Source organism: Mandrillus leucophaeus, unplaced genomic scaffold (genome assembly GCF_000951045.1).
Source record: "Mandrillus leucophaeus isolate KB7577 unplaced genomic scaffold, Mleu.le_1.0 Scaffold49, whole genome shotgun sequence".
NCBI lineage: Eukaryota > Metazoa > Chordata > Mammalia > Primates > Cercopithecidae > Mandrillus > Mandrillus leucophaeus.
Window position 1 is genome coordinate 5,811,179 of NW_012105253.1, and position 15,217 is coordinate 5,826,395.

Here is a 15,217-nt window from a genome sequence, read left to right on the forward strand (position 1 = left end):
TTTTTTTTTTTTTTTTTTTTTTTTTGCATTTTGCTGTGGATAACTTTAGCTATTCTGGATCTTTTGTGGTTTCATAAAAATTTTAAGATTGTGGGTTTTTTGTTTTGATTTGTTTTTTTGAGACAGGATCTTGCTTTGTTACTGAGGCTGGAGTACAGTAGCATGATCTCAACTCACTGCAACCTCCACGTCCTAGACTCAAGTGATCCTCCCAGTTCAGCCTTCTGAGTAGCTGGGACTACAGGCATTTGCCCACCACACCCAGCTATTTTTTATTTTGTATTTTTTTTTATAGTGATGGATTTTTGCCATGTTGCCCAGTTCCAAAGTGCTGGGACTACAGGTGTTAGCCACCACACCCAGCCAGTATTGTTTTCTATTCTGTGAAGAGTGTCATTGATATTTTGATAGAGATCATATTGATTCTACAGATTGCTTTGGCTATTAGGAACATTTTAACAATATTGATTATTCCAATGAATCCATAACCATGGATTATCTTTCCATTTTTTTGTGTCCTCTTCAATTTCTTAAGTGGCGATTCCTCAAGGATCTAGAACTAGAAATACCATTTGACCCAGCCATCCCATTACTGGGGATATACACAAAGGATTATAAGTCATACTGCTATAAAGACACATGCACACGTATGTTTATTGCGGCACTATTCACAATAGCAAAGACTTGGAATCAACTCAAATGTCCATCAGTGACAGACTGGATTGAGAAAATGTGGCACATATACACCATGGAATACTATGCAGCCATAAAAAAGGATGAGTTTGTGTCCTTTGTAGGGACATAGATGTAGTTGGAAACCATCATTCTCAGCAAACTATCGCAAGAACAGAAAACCAAATGCTGCATGTTCTCACTCATAGGTGGGAACTGAACAATGAGATCACTTGGACATGGGAAGGGGAACATCACACACCGGGTCCTATTGTGGGGAGGGTGGAGGGTGGAGGGATAGCATTAGGAGATATACCTAATGTAAATGATGAGTTAATGGGTGCAGCACACCAACATGGCACATGTATACATATGTAATAAACCTGCATGTTGTGCACATGTACCCTAGAACTTAAAGTATAATAATAATAGATTAAAAAATAATAATAATAGGCATTTTATAGTTTTCATTGTAGATGTCTTTCACTTCTTTGGTTAACTTAATTCCTAGGTATTTTATTTGATGTGCAGCTATTGTATACGGAATTACTTTTTTACTTCTTTGTCAAATTGTTCACTGTTGACATATAAAAATGCTACTAAATTTTGTATGATGATTTTGTATCCTGAAACTGTACTGAATTTTTATATTAGTTCCAAAAGGTTCTTGGTGGTGTCTAGATTTTTCCAAATACAAGCTTATATCATCTCTAAACAAGAATAATTTGACTTCTGCCTTTCAAATTTGAATGTCTCTTATTTCTTTCTCTTGTCTGATTGCTCTAGCTAAGACTTCCAGAACTATGCTGAATAGCAATGGTGACAGTGGGCATCCTCATCCTGTTCCAGATCTTAGAGGAAAGGCTTTCAGCTTTTCACTTTGCAGTATGATCCTTGCTGTGGATTTGTTGTATATGGCTTTTATTATGTTGACGTATGTTCTTTCTATCCACAGGTTTCTGAGGGTTTTTATCATGAATGGATGTTGAATTTTATCAAATGTTTTTCAGCACCAATCAAAATAATTATATGGTTTGTGGTGATTAATTCTGTTGACATGATGTATCACCCTGAATGATTTGCATATGAATGATCTTTTACTGTATTGTTGAATTTGGTTTCTTGGTATTTTGTTGAGGATTTTTGCATCAATTCATCAGTTATTGGCTTGTGATTTTCAATTTTTTTGATGTGTCTTTTTCTGGTTTTGGTATTAAGGTAATACTGGCCTTGTAGAATGTGTTTAGAAATATTCCCTTCTCTATTTTTCAAAATAGTTTGAGTAAGATTGGTATTAGTCATTCTTTAAATGTTTGGCGGAACTCATCAGTGAAGCTTTGGCATCCTGGACCTTTCTTATTGGGATACTTTTTATTATGGGTTAAACATCGTTGCTTATTATTGGTCTGTTCACGTTTTACAGTTTTTCATGATTCAATCTTGATAGATTGTGTGTTTCTAGGAATTCATCCATTTCCTCTGGATTTGCCAATTTGTTGACATGTAGTTGCTCATAGCAGCCACTAATGATCCTCTATATTTTCTCAGTTGTAATGTCACCCTTTTCATCCCTGATATTATTTATTTAGGCCTCCTCTCTTTTTTCCTGTTTAGTCCAGTCAAAAGTTTGTCAATTTTACTTATCTTTTCAAAAAAACAACTTTTTGTTTCATTGATCTTTTGTATTGTTTCCTTCATTTCAAATTATTTTATTTCTGCTCTGATCTTTATTATTTCTTTTCTTCTACTAATTTTGAGTTTGATTCATTCTTGCTTTTCTGGTTCTTTAAGATACATATTTATATTATTTATTTAAAAATTTTCTTTTTTTATGTAGGCAGTTATGACTATAAATTTCCCTCAGTATTGCTTTCAGTGATTCCCATAGATTTTGGTATGTTATGTTTCCATTATCATTTGTTTCCAGAAATTTTTCAATTTTCTCCTTAATTTCTTCACTGACTCACTGGTCATTCAGAAGCATAGAGTTTAATTTATCTGTGTTTGTATAATTTCCAACATTCCTCTTGTTATTGATTTGCAGTTTTATTCTATTGTGGTCAGAGAAGATGCTAGATATTATTTTAATTATTTTGAATATTTTAAGACTTGTTTATGACTTGACATATGGTCTGTCCTTGGGAATGATCCATGTGCTGAGGAGAAAATATGTATTCTGAGTCATTTAATAAAATGTTTCATAAATATCTATTAGATCCATTTGATCTATGTTGGACTAAGTTCGATGTTTCTTTATTGATTTCCTGTCTGGAAGATCCGTTCAGTGTTGACACTGTCTGATAAAGTCTCTGGCTATTATTGCCTCGGGGTATATCTCTCTTTTTTGCTCTAATAATATTTGTTTTATATATCTGATTGCGTCAGTGTTGCATGTCTATATGTTTATAATTGTTATGTCCTCTTGCAAATTCACCCCTTTATCATTATATAATGCCATTCTTTGTCTCTTTTTATAGTTTTTGTCTTAAAACTAATTTTTTCTGACATAAGTAAAGCTACTCCTCTATTTTGGTTTTCATTGACATGAAATTTATTTTTCCATCCCTTTATTTTCAGTCTATGTGTGTGTGTCTTTATAGGTGAATTTTGTTTCTAGTAGGCAAAAGATCACTGGGTCTTGTTTTTCTATCCATTCAGCTACTTTATGTATTTGGATTGGAAAGTTTAGTTCATTTATATTCAATGTTGTTATTGATAAGTAACGACTTACTTCTGCCATTTTGTTATGTGTTTTCTGGATGTTGTGTGGTCTTCTCTTCCTCCTTTCTTTTCTTCATTTCTGTCTTCTTTTTAGTGAAGGTGATTTTCTCTGGTGGTGTGCTTTACTTTCTTGCTTTTCATTTGTTGTATATCCATTGTATGGTTTTTGATTGGAGGTTACCATGAGGCTTGCAAATTACTATAGTATTCTGATAACAATTTAACATTTATTGCATAAACAGACTATCAAGAAAAGTAAAACTGATAAAGACTCTGCACTTTAACTTTGTCCCCTTGCTTTTTAACTTTTTGTTGTTTCTATTTACATTCCTTTGTGTAGATGTTAGTCAAACTTTGTGTTCCTACTGGGGGATAATCAGTGGAGCCCTCTATTTGGCCATGTTTCTCTGCACCTCCAACCAGTTATTTCTTGATTATGCTTCTGCAAGTTGATTGTGATGATTCTGTTTGAGGTTGCAGGTCTAGACGGCTGGGAACCCTCTGTTCCACATATTTTATTCTAGGGTTCAGGCTGCAGGACTAATAGATAGCTAAGGTATATTCTTCTCATGGAAATAACATAGTCACCAAGAGAACAACTCAACCTGAACAAGCACATTTAAAATCTCTACCTATTTCATGCCAGTTAATGTCCCGCTGGCCAAAGTAAGTCACTTGGCCAAGCCCAAATCAAGGAACAGGGTAGTACACGCTCTACATCATAAAGTCATGGAACATTCTGAATATTATATAGTTTTACAGAGAAGAAAATTTGGATCATAATTCGATATAGTACATAGTACTATATTCTTCATTTCCCAAATTACTAATTTTTATAGGTACCTCTCAATAAGATCTCAGTTTTCATTATTTCTGCTATTCCAACCATTTTTTTTTTCCTGATGAGCATTAATTGGGTATTTTAGAATTCAGTGCTATACTTGAATAGGACACTTAATGTGAATCGAGCCTATAAGTTTATCATTTTTTATTTTCATAGAAGTGAATTATCTAATTTACTGACTGGACTGACATTATTTCATATTTCTTTATTCGAGATGCTTTCAGATTTTATTCACAAAATGAATAGGGTCATCTATTCTCTTCTATTCTACTCTCTCTCTGTCTCTTGTTTATCTCACATGTTTACCATTTATTTGTGGTAAGAACATTTAAAACCCACTCCTTTGGCAATTATAAAGTGTACAATACATAATTATTAACTAATTCCCCATGTTATAAAATAGATATCTTGAACTTATTCCTTTTCTCTAACTAAAATTTTGTATACTTTGACCAATATCTGAAAACTATAGAACATCAATGAAAGAAACTGAAGACACAAATACAATTATATGTCATAAACAATGGGGATAAACTCTGAGAAATACATCATTCAGTGATTTTGTCGTTTTGTGAACATCATAGAGTGAACTTGCACAAACCTAGATGGGGCAGCCTACTATACACCTAGCTATTTCGTATAGCCTATTGCTCTTAGGCTACAAACATGTACAGCATGTTATGGTACTGAATGCTGTAAGCAATTGTAACACAATGGTAAGTATATTCTTACGTGAACATATCTAAACATAAAAGATACAGTAAAATTATGGTATAAAAGATAAAAGTGCTATACCCGAATAGGACACTTAACATGAATGGAGCCTGTGGGACTAGAAGTCACCCTGAGTGAGTTCGTGAGTGAGTGGTCAGTGAATGTGAAATCCTAGAACATTACTGTACACTACTGTAGACACCATACACTTACGGTATGCTAAATTTATATAAACTTATATAAACTATTTCATCAATTATAAATTGACCTTAGCTTACTGTAACTTTGTTATTTTATAAACTCTTTTAATTTTTTAAATCTTTTTGACAGTTAAAATAACACAGCCTCACAGCCTAAAACACATATTATACAGCTGTACAAAAAATATTTTTTCTTAATATTCTCATTACATAAGCTTTTTCCTAATTTTTTAGAAAATATATATAGATATATAAGGGCCAGGCATCGTGGCTCATGCCTGTAATCCCAGCACTTTGGAAAGCCAACGTGGTAGGATCACTTGAGGCCAGAAGTTCAGTCACTTAACCAGCATAGCGAGACCCCATCTCTAGAAATATTTTTCAAAAAAGAAAAAAGGAAAAAATTTAAAAAGTATATATATATGAATATATATATGTATATGTATATAAAGTATATACTTTAAAATTTAAAAAGTATATATATGTATATACACACACACACACAGAGGGAGAGAGAAAGTATCTGAGTCTTGCTCTGTCACCCAGGCTGGAGTACAGTGGCACAATCTTGGCTCACTGGAGCCTCAACCTCCAGGCTCAAGTGATTTTCCTACTTCAGCTTCCCAAGCAGCTAGGACTACAGGTAGGTACCATGATGCCCAGCTACTTCTTATTTTTTGTAGAAATGGGGTCTCACTATGTTGCCCAGGCTGGTCTTGAACTCCTGGGCTCAAGTGATCTACCCACCTAAGTCTCCCAAAGTGCTGGGATTACAGGCATGAGTTACTGTGCCCAGTCTATACATTTTTATTTTTCTTTACTTTTATACTTTTTAATTATAAACTAAGACACAAACACACACATTAGTGTAGGCCTACACAGGGTAAGCATCATCATTATCACTGTCTTCCACTTTCACATCTTGTCCCGCTAAAAGATCTTCAGGGACAATAACACATATGGAGATGTAATTTCCTATGATAGCAATGACTTCTTCTGAAAGGCCTCTTGAAGGACCTGCCTGGGGTTGTTTTACAGGTAATACTTCTTTATAAGTAGGAGTATATGCTAAATAAGAATAAAAACTATAGTATAGTAAATATATATACTAGTAACGTAGTCATTTATTATCATTAGCAAATATTATATACTGTGCATAATTGTATATGCTATACCTGTATATGATTGTTAGCAAGTGCAGTGATTTTTTTTACACCAGAATCATGACAAATATGTGAGTAATACGTTGCGCTACCACATAATGAAAGCTATGATACCACTAGGTGATAGAAAATTTTCACCTCCGTTATAATCTTATGGGACCACTGTAGTATATGTGGTTCATTCCTCCTTGACCAAAATGGTAGGTAGCACATGACTGTAAAAGAAAAAATACCCCATGTTCATGGATTGAAAGGATTAATGTTAAAATGCCCATACTACCCAAGACAATCTACAGATTCAATGCAATCCTTATCAAAATACCAATGAGACTCTTCACAGAAACAGAAAAAACAATCATAAAATTCATATAGAACAAAAAGAGACCTTGAATAGCTAAAGCAATCCTGAACAAAAAGAACAAAGCTGGAGGTATCACATTACCTGACTTCAAAGTATGCTACAAAACCATAGTAATTTAAACAGCGTGGTATTGGCATAAAAAGAGAACAGATATATAGACCAATGGAATAGAATATAGAGCTCAGAAATAAATCCATGCATTTATGGATAACTGATGTTTGACAAAGCTGCCAAGAATACATAATGGGGAAAGAACAGTCTCTTCTATATATAATGTTGGGGGATCTGGATATCCTTGTGCAGAAAAATAAAATTGGACCCTTAGGGAGTCATGTTTTTTACAAAAATCAACTCAAAATGGATTAAAGAATTAAACATAAAACTATAAAATTACTAGAAGAAAACATATGGAAAATGCTCATGTCGTTGGTCTGGGCAATGATTTTTTTGGACATGTCCTCAAAACACAGGCCGGAAAAGCAAAAATAGACAAGTGATGTTGAATCAAACTAAAAAAAAAATCAATAGGCTCAAGAAACGACCTACATAATGAGAGAAAATATGTGCAAGCCATGCATGTGATAGCGGTTAGTATTCAAATATACAAGGAACTCAAACAACTCAAAAGCAATAATTATGGCAAAGGACCTAAATAGATATTTATCAAAAAATGACAATATAAATTGCCATGAGGTATATGATAAAAGGCTAAACATCACTAATCATTAGGAAATGCAAATTATTACCACAATGAGATATCAACTCACACCTGTTAGCATGGCTATCATCAAAAAGTCAAAAGATAAGAAGTGTTGGTGAAGATGTGGTGAAACAGAAACCCTTGTACTATTGCCATACACGAAAACTGCTGATGAGAACATAAATTTGTACAGCCATTATGGGAAACACTATGGTGGTTCCTTAGAAAATTAAAGCTAGGATTACCATATGATCCTGCAATTCCACTGTTGCACATATTTGTAAAGAAAATAATAATATGCACATATATTATATGTGTGTATACATATGTGTATATATACATATAATATGTGTATATATGTGTATATATGTATATATATACATATAATATGCAGTATACACATGTGTGTATATATATACACACACACACAAAGAATGAAATTAGCACATTGAAGAGATATCTGTACTCTCATAATCAGTGCAACATTACTCACAATCGCTTAAGATATGGAATAAATCTATTCGTGAACATAAATGAAAAAAAAAAGTGCCATATGTATATAAAGTGGAATACCATTCAGCCATGTAAAAAGAAGGAAATCCTGTCATTTGCAACAACATGGATAAACCTGGAAGACATTATGTTAAATGAAATAAGCCAGGCACAGAAAGACAAATATTCATAGCATGATGACACTCATAGGTGGAATCTAAAAAAGTTAAAACCACAGGAGCAGAGTATAGAGGGGAGGTTACCAGTATTTAGAGGCTGGTAGGAGGAGGAGTGTGAGGAAAGTGTATTAGGGAGCTGTTAGTTCAAGGATACAAAATTTTAATTAGAGAGGAGGAATAAGTTCAAGATATTTATTGTATGATAAATGACTATAGTTAATAACAATGTATTATACTTGAAATTTGCTAAGAGAATACATTTTGTGTTTCTCAGCACAAAACAATGATAAATATATGAGGTAATGGATATATTAATGAGCTTGATTTAGCCATTGTATCTTATCCTGTGCTATTCTGTTTTATTCTTGCTCATCTTTCCTCATAAAATATATCCACCCTGGAGACCCCAGTCTGAACCACAGCTTATCATGGTGGCTTGTGGCTATTTTCCATGGGAATGTAATGCTGTGAACCCATTCTCCATGTCAAACTTCAACCTTTTTAATGTTCTCAGTTACTCTTTATCTGTGTCCTCTTCTGCTGTTACTCTCCCACGACAACAACAAAATAAATCAGGTTGTAGAACTGAGGTATAGTTAGTAATTTAAAAAATATATATATAACATTAATATACTTACTTTTATATCATGTTTAATATTTTACAGACAGTTGACCGTTAAACAACACAGGTTTGAACTGTGTGGATCCACTTATATGCATACGTGCATTTTTTTCTGACTGCCACCCCGGAGACAAGAAGACCAATAGCTCCTCTTTGACTTCGTCCTCATTGTACTCAATGTGAAGACCACCAGGATGAAGGCCTTTATAATGATCCATTTCCACTTAAGGAATAGTAAAGATATATTTCTTATTATTTTCTTTATAACACTTTTTCTCTAGCTTACTTCATTGTGAAGATACAGTATATAATACATATACAAAATACATGTTAATGAACTGTTTATGTTATCAGTACAGCTTCTGGTCAACAGTAGCCTATTAGTAGTTACATTTTGGGGGAGTCGAAAGTTACACACAGAGATTTGAATGTGCATGGGGTTAGAGTCCCCAACCTTCATGATGTTGTCCAAGGGTCAAGTGTATAATGTTTATTTAAGCAGATACTTATTTTAGAGTATTTAAATTTTTGGTCACAGGTTTTTCAACTTCTGTGGGTAGGTAATGAGCCAAGGCTCTAATTTTGTGTGTGTGTGTGTGGGGAGCCTTAAGCCTGGATTTAGGTCACGTTATATAAGGATGTTTTAATTTAAGTAGTAGTAGAACACCAGGCTGTGATTGACTTTGTTGAGTTCCAGGTCCTGTAAGTACATGACTTCAGATAGTTTCCATTCTCTTTCTGGTCCATGGAGATGCTCACCTTGAGCATGGCCATATATTTTATAACAGTTTTTTAAAAAACATATCTATCATTGCAATAAATTACAAATATAGAATAAAGCAATTTCCTTATTAACTCATTCTACTATTTTGAAATAGGTCAATTGTCATTATATACACATTTAAATACACACATACACGTGCACACACACACATCATAGTACTGAGCTTTTCAATGTATCTTTGCAAGCAGACCCTTACCATTAGGCATGCAAGTGTGTATGTAGGCAAAGTGGTGCTAGCAGCACTACTGGTCTTAAAAAGTCGTATTGAATTTTAATACTTAAAAAATACCTTTCATTTTTGTACAATATATATTGACCTTCATTTTACTAAATATCACATTTCACAAAAGATCTTAGCTAATTGCAATAATAGAATAAATAAGAATATAAAATATAATATGCTTTTAAAGGATGACAAGGTAATTTCAAGCTCTTTTAGAAACTAATTTTGCAGCAGATATTTGCATATAATGTGCTAATTTCAAATGGTGCTTATTTAATTATTGGAAGAAGCTATGTTAATTGTTCACCATTTGGAGAAACTATACGTCCCTTAGAATAACCCCAAGTATCTTAGAGCCTTTTAAACACTAATGTCATATTTTAAAGATATTTCAACCATTCTTAGCAGACTCAGTAGCTAAACTCAAAAAGTAGCAATGTAGTGGAAAGAGAACACATTTTAGTGCTAGGCAAATCTGTGATCTGAAACCTACCTCTATTATTTTTTAATTATATGAACTTAGGCAAAATTAACTTCTCTGGGTCTAATTTTTAACATATTTTTTAAGTGGAGATAACAGTGGCTATCTAATTTGTAGAACTTTGAGAGGTTTAATTGAGATAATGAGTATAAATTTCATTATATGGGACTGGCACAGAATTGATGTTCAATGTGTTAGTTTCAGTTCTATTTATCCAGCATCTGTGAGATTTTATCCTAAAATGTAAATGTGACGATTATGTGCATCTCCATCCAGTCAGCCTTAATGAGTAAGATTATGCTTACCAGCTCTTGTATCCCTTCATGTCAGAACAATAAAAGCTGGATCAAAAATAGATTTTACTTGCTTATGTGTGCATATGTGTTTCCATTTCCTATTGCAACTTTGAAAAAAAAAAGTGGGTGGTATTTATGTGATAATAGCTTGTGGAAAACAATGAAAACAATGTAAGTATTTAGACATTCTGAAACACGGCCCAGGAGGTATTTTTCTGCTTACATAGGCTCTACAAATAGATAATTCCGTAATGAACTTTGATTCTACAGAGGCATTTTATACATGTAACATATTAAATATAGCAAATGCCAAATAGAACTAAAGAGATGAACAAATATTCAATACATTCATTTCCAATCTAAACCCACTCCTGAAGTACATTGGGACAGGATCTGAGATATTTTGCCAAAAGTCATTTTCCTTCTTAGAGTCTTACAAACACTATGTTTTGTCATGCATATTTGTGCTTCTTTGTGAGCAGATTACCTTCCGTTCTGAAAATACAAATTAGGTAGAGAATGCTTGAACAGAAAATGCTGGAAGTATTATTTGAAGGCCAATTATTTAAGGTAGAATGTAGCAAAAATATCCTATAGGAAAACACACACACCCACACTTCCACACCCACACTCACAGACTTGTAATGAGAAGCCCTGGATTCAAATCCCATTTTCAACTCTTTGTTCTTATATGATCAGGAACAAGTTAGGTTTCCTCTCTAAAATTCAGTTTCATCACTCCTAGAATACAGAATTTTTATTGTCTAACAATACTTACCACATGGTAGGTACTGAAACAAGTCAGTTACCCTCTGTCCCTTGAGTAAGTAATGTTACACAAGAAATAATCTCCTAAAGGAAGTGTAGGCGGTTTCCATGATGGATGGATGAATTTAGGTTTCAAAATACCAGAGACAGTCTTTTGTTCACATGCATGTCTCCTGTCCCTAATACTTAGATTATCCAAAGAGTAGGTCAATAGGGATTAGTAAATAAAACATGAAAGTAAATGCTTCCATTGAAGTGATTTTAATTATTTTGTTATTTAGTTGAAGCTTCTTGAATTTCATTTTCAAGAAACTGAGGAAAATGCTTAGAAAATCTGAGCATGAAATAACTATAAAATTCAATGTGTTTACCAAGCCTCCTGATGTTTTGCGCTGTACTAGGTACTAATGAAGTAAATTTAATAAAACACCACTGAAAATTACCTTCCCACTCAGAAACTGCTGTTGGGAAGGTAAATGATTCAGCCACTTTGGAAGAGACTAGCAATTTCCCAAATGATTAAACATAGAGATATCATGTGATTCAGCAATTTGAGTCCTAAGTATTTACCCAAAAGAAATAAATACCTATGTCCACACAAAATCTTATGCATGAATAAGCACATTATTCATAAAAGCCCAATAGTAGAAACAATTGAATGCCTATCCACTGATAAATTGATAAATAAAATAATTCATACATACATAGAATATTATGTTGCAAAAAAAGAATTACTGATATATGCTGCAACATCAACAAATTTTGAGGACTTTATGCTAGTTGAAAGAAGTGTGTTACAAAGGACCACATATTGTATGTTTCCATTTATATGAAATGTCCAGAATACGGAAATCTACAGAAACAGAATGTAATATTACTTAGAGTAGGAGTTGAAAGGCGTATTAGAAGGGGTGGGAGACTGGGGGTGGGGTGGTTGTGAAAGCTAAGGGGTGTGGAATTTCTTTCTCAGGGTAATAAAATGTTTAAAATTGAATGTGACAATGCACTTGCAATTCTGTGAGCATATTAAAGCATACTGAATTTTACACTGAATGAGTGAATTGTATGTGAATTACATCTCAATAAATTTGTGAAAATAAATAAAGCATGATGTTGCCCCTAAGGAGGTGTCAGGTGAGACTGACATGTTAACAAATAAATTACAGTGACTCCTGTTACAGAGATCCATTTTGACCTTAAACTCATTTTTTCATCCTACAGATATTTAGTGAGTACCCACTCTGTGTCAGGTGCCATTAGGAGAAGGACATACATTAACTAGTTGTGTGATGTAGGGTAAACTAACCCTTCAGTACTTTGCTGACCGAAGGCATTCAACTAGAAGGTTTTTCAGTTCCTCTTTGCTCTAAAATTGTTACTTTTTTTTTTTTTTTTTTTGATGGAGTCTTGCTCTGTCACCCATTAACCATCCCCAAATTCCCCCTTACCCCCACCCACTACTGTTCACAGCCTCTGGTAACCATTTTCTATTCTCTATCTCCATGAGTTCTATTGTTTTAATTTCCATCTCCTATAAATAAGAACATGCAAAGTTTGTCTTTCTGTGCCTGCCTTATTTCACTTAACATAATGACCTCCAGTTCCATCCATGTTGTTGCAAGTTACAGAATCTCATTTTTTTTTTTATGGCTGATAGTACTCCATTGGGTATAAGTGTTTCATTTTCTTTATCCATTCCTCTGTTGATGGACACTTAGGTTGCTTCCAAATCTTGGCTATTGTAAATAGTGCTACAGTAAACATGAGAGTGCAAATATCTCTTCAGTATACTGATTTCCTTTCTTTTGGGTATGTACCCAGCAGTGGGATTGCTGTGTAATATGGTAGTTCTATTTTTAGGTTTTTGAGGAACGTCCAAACTATTCTTCACAGTAGTTGTACTAGTTTACATTCCTACCAATGGCGTACAAGGGCTCCCTTTTCTCCACATCCTCGCCAGCATCCTGACCAGCATTCGTTATTGACTGTATTTTTTTTATAAAAGCCATTTTAACTGAGGTGTGATGATATCTCACTGTAGTTTTAATTTGCATTTCTCTGATGATCATTGATGTTGAGCACTTTGTCATATGCTTGTTTGCCATTTTTATGATTTCTTTTGAGAAATATCTACTCAAATATTTTGCCCATTTTAAAATCAGATTATTAGATTTTTGTTTCTATTGAGTTGTTTGAACTCCTTATGTATTCTCCTTATTTACCCCTTGTCTGATGGGTAGTTTGCAATATTTTCTCCCATTCTGCAGGTTGTATCATTTTGTTGATTGTTTCCTTTGCTGTGCAGAAGCTTTTTAACTTCATGTAACCCTATTTGTCCATTTTTGCTTTAGTTGTCTGTGCTCGTGGGATATTACTCTAGAAATCTTTGCCAATCCAATGTCCTGGAGATTTTCCCCCATGTTCTCTTATAGTAGTTTCATAGTGTGTAGTCTTAGATTTCAGTCTTTAATTCATTTTGACTTGACTTTCATATATTGTAAAAGATAGGGGTCAAATGTCATCCTTCTATATATAGATACCTAGTTTTTCCAACATCATTTTATTGAATAGAGTGTTTTTACCCTGGTGTATGTTCTTGGCACTTTTGTCAAAAATGAGTTCACCATAGTTTGTTCCTGGGTTCTCTGTTCTATTCCATTTGTCTACGTGTCTGTTTTTATGCCAGTATCATGCTGTTTTTGTTACTATAGTTCTGTAGTATAATTTGAAGTCAGGTAATGTGATTCTTCCAGTTTTGTTCTTTCTACTTAGGAGAACTTTGGGTATTCTGAGTCTTTTGTGGTTTCACATTTATTTTAGGGTTTTTCTATTTATTTGAAGAATGTCATTGGTATTTTGATATGGATTCCATTGAATCTAAAGATTGCCTTGGGTAGTATGGATATTTTAACAATATTGATTCTTCCATCCATTGATATGGACCATCTTTCCATTTGTGTGTGTGTGTCCTCTTCAATTTCTTTCATCAGTATTTTATACTTTTCATTGTAGAGATCTTTCACTTCTTTGGTTAAAATATTTCCTAGGTAATTTATTTGATGTGTGGCTATTGCAAATGGGATTACTTTTTCGATTTCTCTTTCAGATTGGTCACTGTTCACATATAGAAATGCTACTGGTTTTTGTATGTTGACTTTTGTATCCTGAAACTTTACTGAATTTATCATTTCTAAAATTTTTTGGTACAGTCTTTATGCTTTTTCAAATAAAAGATCACATTATTTGCAAACTAGAATAATTTGACTTCTTCCATTTCAGTTTGGATGCATTTCATCTCTTTCTCTAGTCTGATTATTCTAAATAAGGCTTCTAGTAACATGTCTAATAACTGGTGAAAGTGGACATCCTTGTTGTGCTCCAGATCTCAGTGGAAAGACTTCCAGTTTTTTTCATTCAATATGATATCATCTATGGGTCTGTCATATATGGTTTTTATTGTGTTGAGGTATATTCCTTCCATAACCCGTTTCTTAAGAGTTTTTTTTTTATCATGAAGGGATGTTGAATTTTTTCAAATGGTTTTTCATCATCAATTGAAATAATCATATGTTTTTTGTGAGTCATTCTGTAGATATGCTGCATCACTGAATGATTTGTGTCTGTTGAACCATTCTTGCATCCTTGGGAAAAAAATCCCACTTGGTTATGAAAAATGGTCTTTCAAATGTGTTGCTGAGGCCAGGTGTGCTGGCTCATGAGTGTAATCCCAGCACTTTGGGAGGCTGAGGCAGGTGGATCATTAGAAGACAGGAGTTTGAGACCAGCATGGCCAAAATGGTGAAACCCTGTATATACTAAAAATACAAAAATTAGCCGGGCATGGTGGCATGCACCTGTAATCCCAGCTACTCGAGAGACTGAAGCAGGAGAATCACTTGAACTTGGGAGGCTCACCTGCAGTGAGCTGAGATCATGCCACTGCATTCCAGCCTGCGTGACAGAGCAAGACATGGTCTCAAAAAAAAAAAAAAAAAAA